Source organism: Chiroxiphia lanceolata, chromosome 3 (assembly GCF_009829145.1).
Source record: "Chiroxiphia lanceolata isolate bChiLan1 chromosome 3, bChiLan1.pri, whole genome shotgun sequence".
NCBI lineage: Eukaryota > Metazoa > Chordata > Aves > Passeriformes > Pipridae > Chiroxiphia > Chiroxiphia lanceolata.
Window position 1 is genome coordinate 2,952,535 of NC_045639.1, and position 13,999 is coordinate 2,966,533.

General features: G+C 44.3%; 1 long non-coding RNA gene across 1 annotated transcript in view; it reads right to left on the bottom strand.

The window, feature by feature from the left end:
- Positions 1 to 4,537: 4,537 nt before the first annotated feature.
- Positions 4,538 to 13,999, bottom strand: part of LOC116783787 — a 36,129-nt gene continuing 26,667 nt past the window's right edge. Inside the window, exons 3-5 of the long non-coding RNA XR_004355835.1 lie at positions 8,805 to 9,001; positions 7,269 to 7,413; positions 4,538 to 4,691 (exon numbers count right to left, since the gene is read on the bottom strand). This is a non-coding gene — a long non-coding RNA (uncharacterized LOC116783787). The remainder of the gene's footprint in view (positions 4,692 to 7,268; positions 7,414 to 8,804; positions 9,002 to 13,999) is intronic.

Sequence of the window (13,999 nt, forward strand, 5' to 3'; positions counted from 1 at the left end):
TATCTGAAATGTATTCATATAACATTTAATTAAAGATGCTACATCCCCTCTTTTTTTTGGTAAAAAAGCGTGGAGGTAAAAAATATCGACGTTATTTGACTAGTCCTGACATAATCTCACTCAACTGCCAAACCTTATCCTTATTGGCACGAGACAGTTAGATGGGGTTGTATTCTTTATCAATACAGACAGCCATTAACCTTCTGGAACTTCAGGACTGGCATTTCTTGACAACCATAAAACCGCCTCAGCTCCCACAATTTTTTCATAATTTCATTTGAAGATCAACAGAGGGCAAATACAAATTCTGATTTTACCTGTAAACCGGGATTTACACTCACAGACTGGCAGATGTCATATTTTTAGGACAGCTGACCAGATTCTGGGGCTCCAAGAACTTTAAAATACCTGTAAGTTGAACACCTGCCTTGGGAATGAGTGTGAAAGCAAAGGAAGCCCATGAAGCTGAGTGCAGGTAGAGAGCAGTGGTCCAAAACATGCTCATAAAGGTAGGATACACATTAGTAGTAGTCAGTAGGACTACTCATTAAAAGCATTGTTTATCTTGTTTTCCAAGCTAGAACCACACATGAAGCCTTTTCCCCATACTCACAATCCACAAGAACTGAATAACCTCCCCTCTAAAGATCCTAAGTTTCAGTTCTGTGCTACAGATTATATTAGAGAAGGAAATCAGGGAGCAGCACAGTGATTTGACTTTGAGCTTCAGTACTGAGTCAAAAGTTCTGCTAACCTAAGTCAGACTCTTCCTTTTACCCACATTTTAAGAATTAAATCCCACAGCACACTCTGCTTATATTCTAAGGCTATGGCCAAGCTTCATAACATGGTGAGAAGAGACAGTTCAAATATCTCAGAAAAAAAAAATAAGATTGTCCTACATCTTGGCCTGTTTCTGGAACCAACATTAGGCTACATTTGTTTTATGGTTCAACAACGCGTGTGAATTGTCCCTTTGGTCTGTGGTTTGGGATCAAAGGGAGAACAGCCCCTGTGATTTTTACAACATGCCTGGAAAGAAACTCCAGAAATCTCCCACCAAAGCCTGTTCCCATGAGGTTTCTGAGTTGCTCAGCACAGCCAAGACCCTGTGGGGTGGGTGAGCATTGGGATGCTGCGTGGCTGGGTGCCACTGCCAAATTTTTGCAGCTTTCCTGGCTCAGTGGTGATGCATCATCCTGATTTCCCAGTGAGGATTGTAAGCCCCACTGTCACTTGCTTGACCTGTTGTCACACTGCAAGGAGGCAGCCCAAACTTTGAGGATTTCAGTGGGTTCAGGATCACATTCCCCATCCTCATGACAAGCCTGGCCTGGTTTGCTCTAAAGCTTTGCCCATAATCCACTGCCCCTGTGTTCATCCCATCAAACAGCAATGAGGTATCACCACAGATGAGGCGGGACCCAACTTCGTCCTCCTGGGCACATCCACCTCCACAATACACTATTCACAAGTGTGTTAGGAAGACCAATTAATCAGAAATTGCAAGAGGGGAAGAAAACAAAAAGAAAATGGTTTTTCCCCCCACACACCTGGGAGAAAATTCCCACTGGCTGTTCACTCCAAGAAAATGCTGCAACAGTCCTGATCCAAAGGCCATTAGAGACTGTGAGTCTTCCCAGTGGCTTCAAGGGAGTTTCAACCAGGTCATCACTAAAGCCAGTGACAAATAAAACTGAGGGCTCTGCAGTGCTGTATATCAGAGGAAAGCAGGGAACCACACACCATCCCCAAGGATCCCAGCTCCCAGGGCCCTGTGGGTTTCCTCACAGTGGCACTGATGGTGGTCAAACAGCCCTGGATTATCATCTAGAGCCCATCCAGTACTTAAACCAATGATGGATTTCCACTCATGCTTGCAGTAATGGCTGAACATTTATTAACTCTTTTCTCACTCATTATCTCCCTCCTTAAAAGGGTGCTCACAGCAAAACCGGGATCAATAGTTAGGAAAACAGATTTTTTCATTTGACAGCTGCGTAAAAAACACACCTTTCATTTGTATATAGCCCTGTATAGACTCTGCTTAGCAATTGAAGGTTTTATTTATTTTTTAACAACAACAAAGTTATTATTCATATTGTTGTTAGGACCCCAAAATCCACATCAGAGGATTATTACTGTGTGTAATAAGAGAGAGGGAGAAGGTAGCTCCTGCTCTAAAGAGCTCGCAGTTTTAACATGTAAGAGACAAAGAAGTGCAGACAAACCATCCAGGAGGCAGGAGGGGTTGAGGACAATGTAAAGGTGAAAAAAAAAAAACACCAAAACCACTCTGTTCTGCTGTAATAAGTTCAGCCTCAGTTTATGCTACTATAGGATTTCAATATTTTTCAGATTATGCAATCTGATTTAATAATCAGACGTTCAATACAACTCTTGTTCTTCCTCGTCTCTGCCCGAAGAGCTGATGGAGGCAAAAGGCACTTGTGCTCTCACATTCAAAAGTTAAGACTGACCCAAGGGATCATCAATCAGTAACTCACTTTAAAATTCTCTTTAAAATGTTTTACTAGCTCACTTTACTTGGCGTTTTTATCACTATTTATATCTCTAAAGCAGTGATATAATTAGTAAAGCCATTAATGTTTCTTATGTTTAGTCTTACAAAAGCTACAAATATCTATAAATCTGGCTTACAGCAAAATAAATAATGACAATAATTCTGTCAAGCATCAATATAATTTGCTGGACAGCATTGTGTAAACCAAGCAAATATCTGAACCATTAATGAGCTTAATCTGTGCCATTTAACCACCCCTTCAGTAAATTGTTCTGCAGCCCAGAGTGTCCAGGTTAGTTACTTTGCAGAATTCCCTCCTTTCCCAGTATTGGCTTCTCCACAAAAGTGACTGTTCTGCCTTTACCCAGTTCTGTCTTACACTCTCCTACAACCTGACTCAAAATCTCTTATCAAATGCGTGGGAAAGGAGGGGTTTTTTCCCATTCTTGTAGAACTTGGAGTTTTCAGAGATGCTGATGTTCTGCATGGATCCACATTCCTTAGGAGAAAAACCAAAATGAAACAAAACAAAAAACCCACCACCAGAAAAAACTCTCCCCTTTTCTTTTTTTCCCCTGACAATAGTCACTTTTTAGTGGTGAGGATGTTCACTCAGGACAAGATAAAGTTAGTTTTAAGTCTCTGCTCTGCGTGGTTCAAACCAGGGACAGGAATCTGGGTCCCAGCATCTTCCCCTTAGGGTTAGGCTCTCTCATTCAAGCCAAAATTTATGCCTCAGGCAGGAGAGACTTTTCATCTCTAAAACATCAAACCAGGATGTTGCAGAGTCCTGCTTTTTGTCATATTTCCTGTTCCTGACACGGGGATTTTTTTGGAAACTCCTGGACAGCTCAAGCCCTCAAGACTTTGAACCATGGCATGGGCCACCCTTTATTCTGCTAACACTTGATTTTCTTTAAAATTTAGTCGTTTTCACGTATGCACAAAAAAGAAAATCCAACAGAAAGCACAGACCAAGCCTTGGCAAAACACTACAAGCTCCTGCTTCCTGCTTCTTCTCATCCAATGGAAATATTTTCCCCTTTTCCACGAGGTACAGACACGACCCAAACTTTTGGAACCCAAGTTGGGCTGATTCAGCAGCCCGGGTAAAACAATAAACACTGATCTAAACACAAAACCAGCACCCATGGTGTTACCATTATCAATAAGAAAATAAATATCTGCTCTCATGAGCCCCAAGTAAAAGCCCTTTTAAGTAAAAGTATTAGAAGAATATATCAGCTATAAGATATAACACAGGCAACTACTACCACAGGATGGGCATTTTTAACTTTCACTCTGAAATGACTGGATGATAAGAGAGTACAATATATATTTTGAATTCAGGGTGAGAAGATCTTTTTAATATAAGTGTTTTATGATGTAGTCATACATCATTTCTAACCAAAATGCTAAACAAAACACAATCCCTTTCTGAAACACAGATAATGATGGATTTTTGTTATTCTGTTTTATTCCATAAGATAATTTTTCAACCCAAACTTTTATTTTATTGATGGTATAAAGAAGGTCCCAGTACATCTTCTTTCATATCTGAGACACTTTCATGAGAATTGTGAGCTAAAACTCAAATGTCATTACACAGAAAGAATTCTTGGATATGTGATCATTTATTGGGATAGTCCCACGTGACGGGATTAAAGGAGATTAAAAGGACCAGGTATGTTTTGTGATTGCTCTGGCACTTGAAAAACCCTCTGATCTCAGAGCAGGAGTTTTGTGGGTATTATTATAATAATAACGGGGATCTTGGAAGACAGGAGGTGGATAAGCAGAAGGAAACTAAATCCAATAATGTTTGTACTGTCACAAAGCCAGGATGGTTTGGGATATGATTTAATCCTATGGAGCAGACCTACCTAACACTCCTAAGCAAGAGACAGACAAATAAATACACACAGTAAAATAGAAGCATATCTGCAAAGTGAAATCCCTCACTCTTCCCCAGGCAAAATATTGTTTTCCCTCAACTCCAAAATTCACCAATAATTGGGCTGTGTGTGCTGAGCAAGAATCCCAACAAATCTCTGCCTCCTCCACTTTATAGCCTCAGCAAAACACGACATCCAAGGAATTGCCTGTGTTTTCTGTCTCTTTCCTTGTTTGTTTTCATGTGTACTACCAAAACAGACTGTGCCAGTACCTATAAGGAACCAAAATATTTTAAGTGCTGACTACTGCAAAAATATGAAACACCTTTTTTAGTACTTGGTTCAAACAGAGGGATAAAGGGGGAAGGAAAGTGGCACTCCCACCACTCCAGTGGGGAGGATGAGTGGCTGCTCACTGCCTCATTGCCTTTGCAAATGCCTTACAGTGTCCACCACAAGATAGTTTCTCCCACAGCCTCTTGTCCCAGAGATGCCAAAGGTTGGTTTCACGTGCTATCAAGACAACCACATCCATTTTCTCAGATCAGTTTAACAGTTTAAAGTCTCTACTCCTTGTTGTCACCAGCAAATTCTGTCCTCGTGTGGGCTAAGCCAACCTCAGAGGCCACAGACCATCACATCACCTGTGTGCTCTGCTCTGCACCCCTCTGACCTCACACTTCCACCTGCTCTACCACTTGTTTGTTGAAGAAGAGAGGTTTTCTCATAAGCATAAGTCCTGCCTAGCATTCGGCATACAATTAAAAAAATAAAAGTTGAAACATTTTTTTTTTAAAAAAGACCTTTCCTGAAACAGCTGATGTTAGAATAGTGGTGTGAAGTTGTACAGATTTTATCACTTCTACGTGTTTCAAGAAAATGTGAATTGAAACCTCAATTTGTAACACATGCTGTAATCCATTCTTCTCATGAAGTCAACAGAGCAACACCGAGTTAGATGAGCTGGCCCATGGCAGACATCTGCAGCAGAGACCCAGGGCCTGCTTTTACAGCAGTTTAATAATAAATTAAAAAAACCCAGGCCTGTAGTTGTTCTTGTTTTGAGTTCTTACACTAACTACTTTGCCTATATACCTCCTGATGATTTTGGCTGTGGTGCCTAATCAGAACAATAGCTCAGAAGAAGCCAGCAGTGCTGGTTACAATTAGTTGGGACTATTTTAACTACCTGTTGGGTTATTACAGATTTAAGAAGGACTGGCTGATGAGAAGAGGGTTCTGGCAAAAAACATGTCTGCTGAGTTAGGGAGGCTTTGGAATTATTTTTTTTTTTAGATTTCCCTTTTAAGTTCAGCATCATGGTTTGCAAAGGCTGTTTTAAAAACCTAAGATACACTCCTTCCCTATTTTTCATGCCCTTTTCTGACCCTCAGCTCTCCAAGGCAGTCCATATTCCTTACTTACACACAGTGGCCAAGACAACAACATCCTGTCCCTGGCTGGCCTCGGAGCTCAGTCAGAACAGAAATAAAAACAATCTGAAGAACAAGTGCATCGCAGAATCAGTGTGATCTTCTCCTAAATCCTGCACGAAAAACCTCACAAAATCCTCAAGGGAAAGTTTGACTGTATTAACAAGAAAAAAAAATTAAAAAGATCTGTGAAAGAAGTTCCACTTAAAATAAAAAGCAGCAGAGACCAAACTCTGAGAGTCCAGGTTTTGAATGAGCTTTCATTATTCATTGACCCAGGTTTCTTCTTTATGTTATGCAGAAAGCAAAAGATTAAACTGATGCCAAAGGGAGTGGGGATGGGAGGGTGGGTGCAGTGGACAGACTGGCCCCACAGAGCTGGGGAGGGGGTGCTTTGACTGTGCTCAGGAAGAGGCTGCAGCACACTCAGAACTTCGCAGCACAAGGGTGCAGCAACTCAGCTAATTGGGGAAGATAAAAGGCAGGTTTTTATGAGACAGACACCATCATTATCAGAAATGAAGGATAAAAACTTGAGCAGCTACATCTTATTTTATCGCTGGGAAGTCTCAGAAGGAAAAAAGAATTATCAAAGTTTTTGATAGTTCCATTTAACCACAAGAAAACTATGTTAATGCAACCTTAAAGGTTTGACTGAAACCTATGAAATCAAGGCAACTCACAGTTCAGGCCTCAGCTTCCTCCCTAACCCACCTGTAGTGCCTGGACTGTGTGAGGCACAAGCACTGACTGATTGGGGACAGCGTTACCTATATGGGCAGATTATACTGCTGACTCCTGCAACCCCAAAACCAACACCCAGCACAGCAAACACAGCCCTTAGAGCTGCACATAAAGTGGTCTTACGTTGTCTATGCTTTTCCTTTGTTTCATGTAATGAAAATACAAAGGCAATAAGCAGTTTCATCATAAACCGACACAAAAATTCCTTCTCCAAAGCATGGCCAGGCAGCAAGAAGCAGGCACCTTAATGGCCAAGTTTAAAAAGCCCTGAAAGTCTGAGTTCCTAATGAAAATACTGACAGACCCTTAACCACACAGCAGCGTGAGCAGGCGCCACCATAATAACCATTTAAGCCCTCTTTTCTGAGAAAGGCTTGGCCCAGCAGAGCAGGAGGAGTAAACAGGGCTGGTAACTTAATGACCTTTGAGCATTAGCAGATGGCCTTTTTACGAGCACAGATTAGCAGAACATGGGAGTTTTTAATGGCCACTAACAGGTGCCAAGGCTGCTTTTCCCCCCTCTCTACCTACCCACAGCCAGTAAAGCACCAATCGGTCCCGCCCCATCCTTTATTTCTCTTTACACCCCAGCATCTTGGATGACACAGCAACATATGTCCTGCACCGTCCCGACAAAGCTGTAGGTTACAAAACCAAACAAGAGCACCTCACCTTTGGGTAATGGTGTTGCTAGATGAGTTGTCACCACGATATCTCACCTGAGGTGTGGCCGGTTCAAGGAGGATGATCAAAATGGTTGCCCCTTTCTTTCTGGTTCGAGGGATCCAGGAGGAAATCCCAGCAGCAGGTTCCAAAGCTGCTTGAAAGCAGGAAGGGGTCGAACAAAGCCAAGGCAGGGGATTCCCCTCTCTTATTTTTAACACCATGATGTTCACCTGTTACAGCCTTCCTGACCCCTTCCCAGCCCACTGCTCCCACCAGGTCCCTGTTTCCCTGGCTCTGCCCCATTAAAGACACCCCAGTATCTTTATCAGCTGGGCCCACAGCAAGCGTCCAGTTCATGATTCAGCAAATAATCCCTCACCCAGACTTACCCCGGCCCAGGAGCAACTCAGAACAGCACCCAGACACATGCAAGCACCAAAATGGCTCCTCTGCCTTTATCTCTGCGGGCGGGCAGAGAAAAGCCCTCACAATTATTTTCAGGTGCTGCCTGATTCGACACAGCTCAGGGGTTACGAGCCTCTCAGAGTCCGAAGTCACAGCAAGAGGCCTGAGGCGACCACGCCCTCGCCTCAGGTGCGGGGGGTCACACACAGGTGTGCGTCAGCAGGCACCGAGTGCGAAATTAAGGAAATTTGGGGAAAAACCAGTGAGAGCACGGCTGAGGAGCAGATCATGGCACCCTTCAGCCTTTGGGCTTCCCACTCTTGGCCTCTCTTCTCTCAGTCTCCCACTATGGGCCTCCAAATCTCTCTTAGCCTCCGCTCTCTTGGCCTCCCGCTCTCAGCCTCCACTCTCCTGAGAGCTGCCATATGTCAGTATCTTATTTTTCAGTAGAAAAAAAGATAACACGGTACAAACTCCAGATTTTGTAACGTGTGGTGGCAGTGCCAATCTTACAACTGTCAGGTTGGAGTCTCTTATTAGAAGGAACATATTATGGCTGGGATTTGAGGCAAAACACCGGGGAAAGAGATTGGAAAACTCAGGAAAAAAAAAAAAATCCTTGATAGAACAATTAAAATTTGCCATGCAGAGGAGTTAATCATGTCCAGAATAGAGTTCCTGGAAAGCAGCACTGTGAGACGCTTCATGCAAAGTACTGCAAGAAAACAGATCCCAGCCAGGACAGCATGAGGCAGGGAATGCTGGAGTCTGCAGAAAATGGTGCATTAAACTGTCCACCGTGTGAAATGACACAGGAGAGGGGACATGGAACACAGGGAAAACAAAATGGCAGCAGCAGTGCCAGCTCTGGGCTCTCCTGGCACCAGCTGCTGCTGGCAAACTCAGCCCAGAGAGGAAAAAGAGGGTTTGTGACTACGAATCCAGCCGTGGTGCATAAGTCAGTGTGGGGTCAACTCCACACATTTTTTATAGAAAAAAACCCCAGGTACAATAAGGAAGTGAAAAAGTTAAAGATGGAAGCTCCCAGCAGAGCAGGGCTGAAGGAGCCAATGCAGCCCTTCATCCTTTTGTACAGGTGTTTACATAGAGGTATAATACGAGAACCTTTCCCATTACCTAACTGAGAGATGCATTTGAAAGCTGGGCTAATGTCCAATGTGTTGGATATGTCCACAGGGTCATTTTCCTTCATGCCCATGATTCCCTTTAGGGACTCTCACCTGTAGCGCTGTTCGGATTGTGCAGCATTTCACAGGAAAATGCAATTTCTTGACAGTGTGGAGGTCCAGGGTCTGCACAGGTGCTGGCTGAACCTGAAGAAAAGAAGGATAAAAAATATAATCAGAGCTTCAAGAAACTTTGAGAAGAGTGTATTGCTGTGCAAAAGTGAAACAAAACATGAATTTGAGGTAAGAGAAAGATGTGCTAAAAGGCCCAATGGTCCAGTGACACAGAGCTTCAAAAGAAAAAGGAGTAACTTACACAGATGCCAGACCTGACTGGAAGGACTGATGTTTACAGACCATCCCAAAGAGAGGATTAAGTCACAGTCAATATAGTCAACTATGTCGTCAATACAGTGACCTGGGCTTTATGTGACAGATGTGGGGACCCACACCCTGCAACCAAGCCGACTACCTCAGTCAGGATGCCCAGGAAGAGGTTTGGGGTAGCATCCTGCTGAGCCCTGACCTCACACAGCCCTGCAGAGGCAGCACCTTGGAAATGCATTACAGGAGAAGACCAAGCGTTTCATCAGCTTCCAGCAGGAAAAGGGAGAAAGCCCTCTGAAGTGGGTGTTCTTCCTAGGAACACCAGGCCAGAGGAGGAGGGTGGTTATGCAGCTGAGCTTGCGGACAAGATACAACCAGAACTCATTAACTCACCTCTGAGGTGCTTGGTGGTGCCTTCAGGGAGACCACACAGCAGCACAGAAAAGCCCGGAGACTAATTGAACACGGTTAATCATTAGGTGGTTTGAGATACATTTGAATTTCTTTAATTGTGCTCATGTTGGTTGTTGTAGTTATTTTTGGCTGGGGAAATGGTAACTTGCAGGAACTTTGAAAAGAGATATTTGGAATGGACTCATGTCACTCAGGGTTGGGGTGACACATGGCTAAGCCACCTCAGTCCCCTGCCAAGCCCTTCTAGTGACTGCCACCATCAGATGGCAACCTGCTCTGGTACATGCTCTTGAAAATGGACATCACAAAACAAATGAGACCTGTGCCTCAAGCTATGGGAGGCGGATTTCTGCTGGAATCCACATCTGAAAAATAATTTGTTTCGTTAATGAAAACTGGCAGCAGGACCACAACCCTCCCAAATACCACAATGTAACTACAGAGCTGGAGGTCTAGGTTTTACCTGGCCTAAGACCTTATGAGCTGGAAATCTGCTCAGAAACTTCACCTCTGTAAACGTGGACGGATTTATGTTTCCACATCAAGACCTGGTTAATGCAGTGGATTTTTGTCCATGAGCTGAAGAGCAAGGCCGATTTAGTGCAATGGTATAACCGGTATAACCACATCAAAGACAGCAGAGAGACACTCATTTCCAGTGGAGGGTTCATTCATGTGACTGGTGTTTGCTGGAGATCCTGAGATTATGTGTACACTGAAATTTAAAGCGAAAGTGGGTGAAATTTAAGAGGACTGAGGCAAAGGGAAAGGCTTGCAGGAGCCTTTGCAAAGCCAACACACAGAGGAGTTTTGTTCCAAACTACCTCGAATCTTAAAACTATTTCTCCCACGTTTCAGCTCTCCTGGCTCAAGCTCTGAACACTGAGACCCAAGGATCTGCTCTGCAGAGAGGTAATTCCTGGTAGACAAATTCGTTTGTGGTGCAAGTCTCCAGACATTAAGGGTGTTATCCGCAGGGACAAATTTGGCCACTGGCATCCGTATTCAGCCCTGGATGAGCAGGAATGGCTTCCTTGACTTGCAGAGCTGATTTGTGCCAGCTCTGAATTTGGCCCTGTGTCTTTCTCTTTGTTCCATGTATAGTTAAATAGACAAGATGAAAAAACCATGACTAATTAGACTGTTAAATTAAACTGCTTTAAATTTATTTTATGTGATGCATAAAGTTCATAAAAAGAGGTATCCAGAGTAGTATCAGTGACCTTTCTCCAAGAGCTGCAGTCCACCCGGATGCTTTTTTGAACCAATTGGCTGAAAACTCCTGGATTTCTTAACACCTTTTATTCCCTCTCTGCCACTTTCAAACCTGAAGGATTTATTTTTATCAGTCCCTCACCCACATAATGACTTTAAAATTCCTTAGGTTCATACCTTAAAATATAGCTGGGAATTAGAAGTAATGCCAATTAACAAGTCAAGGCTCAAAGGCACTGATGGAGTTAGCTTGCACTTCTCCCTGGAAAACTGTCATAAGTATATATAAGAATCTGCACACCTCAGGATTTCTGTTCGGAGCACTGTGTTTCCAAGCACCTTTTCCATGATATTTGCGGCCTCACCACCACCATGGTACCTATGGATCAGACAGCCCTGAGCCAACAGGGAAGCAGCAAACACGTGACACCCCACAAGTGCCTCCCCAGGCAGTTGCCTCCCTCCAGGCTCCGGACTGGCAGCAGGTCCCAGCACCTCTGTTTGGACAGGCTTGGCTGGCAGGGCTGAGTTTGGACCCGCAGGTCTGTCCTCACCACACCAAAAAGGCAGTTTATGTGCTCCAGGTGTTGGTTGATTCCTGGATCTGAAAACCTGGAATTTCGAGACGGACAAAACCCCCTTATTTGATATGCCGACGTTCCTCCCACTCCCATTTACCAGGCACACAGATAAAAAGCAATTTGGTTAGACCTCGTGAGCCTCTGCTCCAGGATCTGGCACATGAAGGAGGCCAGAGTTTAGTTCCCAGGTCTGTCGGTGGCTTCAGGCAAGTTATTTCACTTTCCCCGATTCAGTTTCCTCCTCCAGTGGTGCTTGCAATACCAAATAGTGTATTTTCCCTACGGCCACTGAGCACTCTTCATTTTTCTGGGAAAGCTGCTTTCACCCTTCAGGATCCCCGGCGGGGTAGGGGTGGCTGGAGAGACACGGGGGGCATCCAGGCACCTGGGGAGAGGGGCTCACTTGGGAAATTTGGGAAGAGGACAGTTTTTTTCTTTTGCTACCAAGACCTCCTTGCCTCCTCTTGCTGCCACCAGTTCCACTGTTAAAATGACTATCCCTATTTCACAGTTGTTAGGAGTGATACTGGTCATTCAGCTCCCAATTCCAGGATCAGGCTTTCTTCCTGTATGTTGTCACCATCTGCTAAGCCCAGTGGCCAAGCCAGTCCGAGTCAAATTCTGCCTGCATGCACCTCCTGCAAGAGCTGCTGGTAGCAAAGTTCAGTCCCTTCTGAAAGAAAACCTCCATGAAACGTCCTCATATCCTCCCACATCACTAGCTGGGCAGGACAGGATTGTGTCCTTGTGGCACTGGGATGAGGCGTGTGGTCTTTCCATGCCTTGGGAAGACAACTGGGGAGGGCAGATGGCTTTTCAGAAGCCTAAAATCCTATATTGTGGCTGCGGCATCCCCTGCTCCTGCTGATGCTGCACTTCCCTGCTTTGTGCTCCTTTATTTGGGAAGGATGCGTTCCCAGCAAAGGTGTGAATAGCGCTCCCTTCGCAGCTAATCCTGACACGCCAGCGGCCCAAAGCACAGTGTATTGCTAAGCAACACTTGGCAAAATCCATGCCAGGTTGTGTCGGTCCCTTTTGATGTTTCACAGAAGCATTGTCATTTCCATCTCTGGCATTGTTTCCAGCATTTTGGGTGTCAGTGTTCCTGAAAACCATCACAGAAAGGATGTTTATTGAACTGTCAGAGGGTGAATGATTGACACTAGGCACAAGTACTTTTCATGTTCAGGTTTTGGCATGCCACAATTGGATTATTTCCTGATAAATGCCATCCAATTCTACCAGATGGACCACTGAGAGATATGCCAACCTGTGTGAGAAATGGAGTAGATGCTCAGTGCCACTTATTGGTAGATGTGTGCTTCTCCAGTCTATCCTTTTGTGTAGCTGCAGGGTATTTCACTGAAGTAGTGACTTTTGTGATGCTCATAATTAGAAGAGCAAGGCAATTTTCATTGTTGAGAAGGGTGGATTTCAATGCCCAAATCTGATTTCATTCACCTCAGAGTGGAAGTGCAATACCTGTTCTTCTCCTCTCAGATTTAATGTGTTCTCTGTGATCTGAGCATTAAAGAGCCATGAATTTTGAAAGTCAGGTATTTCTCATATATAAATAATTTCAATAAACCCATCCTCTGCCTTCCCGTTCATCTTTCCTAATGGCTCATTTACAGATCTGAATGCAATACAAGGATTGTGAGGCAGGTAAAACATCTAAGAGTGAATACATTAAATGTACAATCCAAAGTTGATTAAACAGCTGAATTAATTTCATTTAAGCTCAGCTGGAGAGATACCTGTGGTCTCAAGATGACGGGCAGACAAATGACAGCACAAGGGGACAGGGTGCCCCAGGGATGGATACCCACACCGGGGTAGGTGTCTGCCAAATTGCTCCTGGAGCTATTGAGGGTATGTAGGGAAGAGGGATTACATAGGAAGGGCTTTTTCATGGACACAGGGGACTATGCTGAGCAGAGGGGAGAAGGCAGGAACCATCTCCCATACCCTCACACAGGCACTGGGTGAGAAATTGCCACGGGGCACAGGAGCTTTGCTTGTTGGGTTTCAAGGGGGAGAGTTGCCTTTTCCTATTAGTTAGGGGTGATACAGGAGGAAATCCCTAATTCTGCAGGATGGAAAGTTGCAGGTCTGTGAAAACACGATTTTTCTCTCTGAACTGACCCACTAGCGAGACAAAAGAAACATGAAGTTATCTATTCCTGTAGTCCTCGGCACTTTAATATATACATAAAAAGCAGGGCCTTTGTACTACACCTAATGAGCAGAAGTGAATAATGTGGTATAATTAGCTTCCCTTTCTCAGCCTGCTCTCTCCGATATCTCAACACACTTCTGACAACAGCATGGTACAAGTGGTGACTGGTGCCTACATCTCAGATTTACCATCACTTCATTGTTCTGCGCTCACACATTTTTCATCTCTGCCATTATGAGGGCCTCTCTCCGCCGCACTTATTTCTGCATTTTAGCCGTTGGCTTAGTCACTGCCAGCTAAAATGAAGCATAGCTCCACCAGAGGCTTCGGGGAGGAGCGGCTGTTATTGCACTGTCCTCTCTCCAGGGACCTGCGGTCAAACCCTTGGGTGCAACACGTGCACACGACACCCCTGAAAAACGTGGCTGA